The sequence below is a fragment of the Sprattus sprattus genome (assembly GCF_963457725.1).
Source record: "Sprattus sprattus genome assembly, chromosome: 17".
NCBI classification, from domain to species: Eukaryota; Metazoa; Chordata; class Actinopteri; order Clupeiformes; family Clupeidae; genus Sprattus; species Sprattus sprattus.
This window is the reverse complement of record NC_137915.1, coordinates 19,709,894-19,717,373: the sequence shown is the minus strand read 5'-3', so window position 1 is coordinate 19,717,373 and position 7,480 is coordinate 19,709,894.

Sequence of the window (7,480 nt, the reverse complement as noted above, 5' to 3'; positions counted from 1 at the left end):
CTGATGAATACACCAAGAACATTTTGGTGTGAAGGAGCTTCTTATATTAGTTTCAGGTTAAAAAGAAAGAGGAAAAATATCAGAATAAAAATATGTAATGCTTTGTCTACAGTAACAAAATAGCTTTGTCTGCAATCAACATGTTTGTTTCACTAAAACATAAAGACATTTCCCCCATGATTGTACTGTTGTTTGTGAGGAACCATGACAGATAGATTCATTTGCATTGACTGTCTCTCTGCAGCGATCTCTGCATGCTGGAAGCAGCAGTGTTGCGTTTGCGAGGGACTGCAGCTTCCGTCCTCAGCTGGGCTGCATCCAGCACACAGCCAGAATACTCTGTGGAGAATCAGTGCATGCATGAGTGCACAAGGACTCCGGGATGCCCACTAACCTACTGACACTGTAGGCAGCCATCCAATGACGCCAATCCCCTACAGTAGAGGGGGAAGGAAAGGGGGAGGGGGGGTTATCATTAGGGCCATACACAGAAACATATGCGTACATGGCCATGCGTGAAATGCATTGTGGGTAAAAGTGAATAGACCATCTGTGAGGGGGCCATTCCTTTTATGTCAGTTCTTTCCGGTGCGGGTGTCACCATCCTGCAGGTGGCAGACAATGGAAAGGCTCAGTGGGCATTGAGTTAGACAGCGTAGTAGTCCTTGTGTAGTATTAAGGCGACAAAGCAGAAGGCCGTCTAAGTGCTACAGTTTGTCACCGATATTAATTTCTTGTTTTTTTTATATTGAAACCGTTCCTCTTTTACATCTGCTGCCAAAAACATGATTGTCCAAACAACTATACTTCCCTTGTTTGATTACAGGGATACAGTTTATAGATTGACTTCCAAAGGAACACTTCAAAAGCCAGACACAATCTATCACTCTGCTATTTGATTTGCTATGAACGCCCCCTTCAAACCACATCACTGCATCTGTACTCTCTGGTCAAATGACCTTCTCTGCATTCTTGTTGTAAAGGGTTTATACTTATTTACAGGACTATTCTAGGAGACTCAACCCTCTATTTAAGTCAGTTATTGAAGCCAATATCTGTGGTCAAGTTTACAAAAAGCGGTCTTCCCTCTGCATTAGAGTAAAGGCCCCTATATCCATCACTTGCTTTGGCCAGTTAGCATTCCAGGCTGCTGCTAATGATTGGACAATGTCATGAAAAAACAATATCACTGGACAAATGTTTGTCTATCACTGCTTTCCAGGGCCAACTTATAGACAATTTAAATTATTCTTGTAGAGGTTTTTTACTTCTGTTTGATTTGTAAGTTATTCTTCATTGCCTTTGTTTGTCTGTGTTTATTGTTTCTCTCCTCCCCTTCCCCCTACAAGTGTCTTTTGGCATGTGCCAAGCTGTCATTGTAAATAGAAATTGTTCTCAATGTCTTGCCTGGATAATTACATTTTAATTTGAGATGGCATTAGGAATGTAATAAAGACATTCAGTCTGGTGTCCTCATGGGAGCGGCACTACCTAAAAACACCCTGCTGTATTCTCCTAGGTTCTTAAGACTTCTTGTGTATGACTCGTCCTTGTGGTTCATTATAAGATGTTACGGCTTTTTCCCCACTGACTATTGAAAGATGAAAGGTGAAAGCTCTCTGCTTTGTTCATCCCATTCCATCTCGAAGAAGACGCTCCCTTGAACAACGAGCATAATTGAAAGGTACATTCTCATTAAATCGTTAAGGATGATCCTTTTCTTGAGGATTAACATTATCACCACTTACAGGTTAATGCCTCCTGTCTCACTGTGTTATTTTCTCTCTGATCAGACTCTCTGGTGAGCATCAGCACTACCTGTCTGGCCTATTAACTGACTTCTGGCATACATTCATTAGTGAACAGAAGGGTTAATAAACACTGACAGCAAGCTGATGAAATACTTAATGCTTGTGTAGTCACCCTGGACAAGAGAGTAGTCTATGCCTTTGTTGCATCATTACAAAATATATAACACGCAAAACCTCCATATTACTGTAATATCATCAACAGTAACATCCATATATTGCTAGAATCTCCAGACCCTTACATGAGCTTGTAGGCTGAAACAGATCTTATAAACCTAGCGAAGCTGTGTACCACGTGACAACAAACACAGCAAATTATCATGCTCAATCAAGCAAGCTAAGCTACCATGGCGGCTCATAATTTGAACATCTTGTTTTTTTTTTCAGTCATCACCCACCACAGAGACCTGACTCAGTGAGGCCTCATCCTAAGCTCCTCGGTACATGGGAGACCTTCCATTCCTAAGCATCAACCTATACCTTGTCTAATGTAATTGTACAAGAAAAAAAAAAAAAACAAAGAACTCAAATGAAAACAAATGCAGTCATTCCATACCTCTACCAAAACCCTAACATTCCAAGAAATATTTTCAACAATTAAAAAAAAGAATCCATTAGCACCTTTACATTTGAGATGTGATATAATCAATACTGTTGCGTCCCTAGGGTAGGCTTTCTGGCAGTGTCTATTCATAGTTATCATGCTGTGGTGAGTGGCTTAGGTACATCCGTTGCTTGTGTCGATGATGATAATTAATTCCCCAGATGGCCACTGTTGACATTCTCACTCTCACCCCCTGAATTCACAGCAATATCTCACTCTACCAGCTGACAGAAGCTTCCAAATGTATCACCAATACCGAGCAAGTGGTTGCATTTTATGGGAACGCGCCTTTTGTCGTTCTCACTGTTGTCAATTGTTGGCTTTTGAAGTGTCACGGGAATGGGAGATACAAACTGTGTCAGTTCAGTTGAAACATTTCCCTTCAACTGGAGAAACGGAAGCTGATAGAGCTTCAATCAGACCATTATTGTTTCAGAGAATCAATCGTTCCTTCATTCATTAAACTTCCATTATGGTAATGACCTGCAAGTGATTGATATCGCAAAGAGCTCACCATCAGCCTGAAGTGAATCTAAAAGTACTCAGTATAATAGCATAGTATCACCAGTCATGTATTTCAGAGAGGAAATACAAAATAAAATGAATTGTATCTCATTTCCTGTCACATAAAGCATACTGGTATGTTGCACAGAACAGACAAACATGAAATTGCCTTTTATATGTAAGCTATACCACACAAGAACAGATCCAAATACAAAGGCAAGTTGTAATAACAAATCTGTATGTTGTAAACAGGCTTGTTGGGAAGAGGTTGTAGAAAAGCACGAAGTATGTTGCTCACTCTGTTGCCTACCCCCATATATAGGTCAACTGTGTGAGCATTTATGAGGTTATCATATTGTGCCACAGGCATTTTTCTGTTTTCATACTAGGGACAGCAACATTTCAAAAGACAAAAAACTATTTCCATTGCAACTGACATGCTGTGCTAAACATGCAAATATACAAGGCTTATGAAAACAACAACAGATACAGAGTTCTCGGGGCACGACAATACCACGATAGTATGGTGTCTTGGAGTGATGCAAATCTCATAAAGTGAAAATCAAACTGAAAATCTCTCTGGAAGTTGCTTTTGAAAAATAAATATGAGTACACCTGTCGTATTGATATAACAGAAACAAAACAAAATTGTTCATTGTTTATAGCCCATAATTATCTTCAATGAATTCATCATTGAATGAGTCATCAAACAAATAATACAAAATTTAAAACGTAGTTATTTAAAGCCATGCAATCTCTACCTTGACTTATCTGGTGTGACTTTGTGTGAAATACTGCAATAAATAAAGGTTATTTCATGGTATTATAACCTATTGTACCGTTTGTAACAATATAAGCATATACAGACAAAAGACTGTGGTTTAATGCAAATATACCACTTTTGTACTTTGTGCTCTGAGAGACATGTCTGCAACAACAAAGCTAGTATACTTGGAGACACGAATGTGCACTTACACATCCATGTTGCACAACCACAGGTGTTTTTGGAGTATACTTAGGCTCTTAGAACTACCAAATGGAAGTAGACACTCTTTAATAGCCACACTACAAAGCTCTATTACCAGGATCTAGACTCTTCAGTTTGTAGTTTTCTTTCATTTTATTCCCAGACCTTTTCAGGCACTAAACTTTTAACACAAATGATAATGCTTTTAATGCGCAAGACTGAAATGATCACCTCTTGCCAAGAAAGCGCCAGGAAATAAACATTCATTTGTGTGGAGTTTAATTTAGCCAACCTCAATTACCCACACAAACCAATCAAGCCATAGAAAATGGATTTCATTACTGCACTTGTCATCTTACTGAGAGCAAATGAACACTTGCAAATATGGACCAAACCATTTCAACCACTGCTTTCTACTCTCCTAAACAACTCCCTACTGAATTGGGTTTTCATTTGTGGTGGTAGCCCGAGTTTAAGATATGTGCAGCCACTGCTCCCAAACCCCAATGAGTGCATGAACAGAGCATCAAGGTCAAAACTTCCAGTCAATTTAACACTGGCCACCAGCACACCACAGACCCCCACTTAAGCCTGCACCCAAAGAATAACATGGCTACACAGCCATCTCTGTCTAGGGCTTTGAGGGACATTGACAAAACAGGAACTAAAAGGACTCTGGTTATTGGAAAGGGCCTTTTGGGCGCGAGGTTGTGCTGCTGACACATAAGAGGATTGCTGCTGTAAGGTTCCAGTGATAAGTACCACATCAACACTAAGGTTTGACAAGAATCGAAAAAGCGGGTAAGTGGTGCGTACGCAAAACCATAGCTTTTAGGTATTTCAATCATTTACTTTAGTTACTCATGTAAAATCTCCATTCAAACGTGCTTTAAAGAACTTCATTTCAGTATATGAAACATTCCGCACTTATGTGCATTGGCCCAAATTGTGCACTATATTTGGTTTTGCCAATGGACTTACACTGCCTTGATTATCGTCCATAATCACTTCACCCCCCTCGATGCAGCAAGCGTCTCCTCTCTATTTTCCCTCCACTGATATTGACCTCACAGATCCCACATATCTGTGATGGACACGGCGCAGCGGTGGGCCGAGGAGCCGTGGCCTGATGTAGTTACTGCTAAATCAATAGCCGTCCTCGCTCTGGCGAGATGAATATGGCTGCCGATGGGGCCCCCAATATGACTCAGCTTATTAATGTGCTCTGGGACAGCCCACTCCAGTAGGGGAGCTAAAATACCCTCCGGCAGGATGGTGGGGGACACAGTAATACTGAGAGTAAGCAGCTGTATGGTTAAGTGCTTGTCAGGCTTGTGGGGGCCTTTTTTAATTTGCTGAGGTGTTGTTGAAGGTTGATTCCCTATGCCAAAGTAGTTTTATGCATGGATAGGGCTGTGGTGTTCGAGTCAGTTAATGGTATGTTGATCAGAGAATCAAGAGTTCCAACCAAAAATGCAGTACATATCATTTAATTCTGAAAGTACCCCTTTTCTTGTCTGGGAATTCCCCGCCCCTTCACTGCATTTCATTTGCTCAGTTAGTCTGGCGAAGTACTAAATGGAGGTCCACTTCAGTCACGTAATTGGACACGCCTTTAACCAATCAGACCAACGATACTATACAACGATACAACAATCGGTAATAAAGCAAACACATCTTTTTTCTGTATGAATTGTTCCAGAGCAGGTTTCTGTTCTATTTTCAAAGAAAACTTGCCTTTGAAATCATCCAAGACAGCCGCGAGAGCAGTATATAGTCGGCTGTGCTTTTCTCTTTGGTTTCGCTTTTGTTACGTAGACGTGGTTATTTTAAATCCGCCAATGGCGCGCCAGGAAGCCAAAAGCCAGTTTGTGATTGGTCCCAGAGATCCTGAGAATGCTGTTGTGAAATGCTGTGCAATCTTTGCCAGACCCACTTCTCAGGCAAAAATCAAATTTGCCGGAAGAAGACGGGCGGGACTTCCCAGACAACCCTTTTACATAAATCAGTGCTGAAGGAATATCTACCCTTGACCTGGGAGGTCTGGTGAAATTATTTGATTTATTGTATGGGTCACACACCCTGGGTTATAGCGTTATACACTGATAAATGAGAAGAATTGTGATATCTTGTGAAGAATGTTACTCCCTGTGTGAAGAATATGTGAGATTTATAATACATATTCTTCAATACGGAAGCCTAGAACCCGTTACTTTGGGCGTCACAAAACTTCCACAAAAGCTTCCTCAGCTGTCAGTTAGCATTAAAGGCTGGCACTCTGATATGAGTTCAGTGTCTGCACGTCAGCTCGAGTTTGTCTCCCAATCCTGAGGAAAATGAGGTCGTGTGCAACCCAGCCGACGCTGTCTACCAAGTTTACTGGGGTCAAACGACAAGCCTGGCTAAATGGTGAAGTTTCCAGCCAAACGTGACAGCCGATTGAAAAACAAATGGATCTAGCCCTGGGGAGTAGAGTGTCCCTCCAATGAGTGAGTGAGTGTGTGTGTTTGTGTGTGTGTGTGTGTGTGTGTGTGTGTGTGTGTGTGTGTGTGTGTGTGTGTACGTGTGTGTTTGACTGAAACCAAAATACCTAAATGTATTCCAACTATCCCTTGTCAAAGATCTTTGCTTCTCTCCACATCCTTCAGTTTTGTTTTCACATGCAGCTAGTACACCTATCTGCTAATACTTCAAAACAAGCAGTTGGAAATTGCAGTGTAAGTTCTCCTTCATGGTGCCGTCTTTGCTTTTTATAGACCCTGTCCCAAATGAGTTACCCTATGCTTCCTCCAAATAAAGATGGATCAATATCATTTTATTTTTATCCCACCTTAAACTGACCCTGAACTCTCAGCATCTCCATAAGGTGACCTCGTGAGCTTGTCCTATTGACATGATGTAATTATGCTCTGTTCCTGTGACAGAGGTATACTACAAAGGTTGCTTGTGACATGTCTTTCAATATCAGATATTAAAAGGCTACTCACTGTAAGCAAGAGCTGATAAGGGTTTATTTAACAAAAAGCAGGTTAATTGAAATTGCCATTTTAAGTTTCAACCAGGAATTGAATTGGATTCAACATACGTGGATGTCAGTAAGACTAGCAGTTATTTTCGCCATAGAAACATACATTCAGGTGTAAGCTACAGCTCTACGACCAGAGCCCTTACATTTACGCTTCCAATGACACAATTGACTGTGTTGATCAGTGAAAAAGGGTCCCCATATAGGCTACGTTTTAAGTATTTTTTCGAGGCGCATCAGCAAACCATAGTTCTATTCAGCTGGTTATAATCAAAACACCCTGCACTGACAGTAGGGTAATATCCTGGAGCCCATAGGAACAGCGGGGGGTATATGAGAAACATCAGGCGACATGGAGAGCGCCACACAAAGGAATAGAGAATCCCCGTATTTGACGTTGGCCATACATTCCACGTATAGGGGAGAGGAAGAAGTGGAGAAACACGGCTGTGTTTATTTCACGAAGCAAAAAGAGAACGAGCACTTCATTCCTGTCCCACCACAGGCAAAGCACTTTACCAGTGAAAGACGGCACATGTTCGGTTCACTATCTCACAAGACCAGTCAGGCTC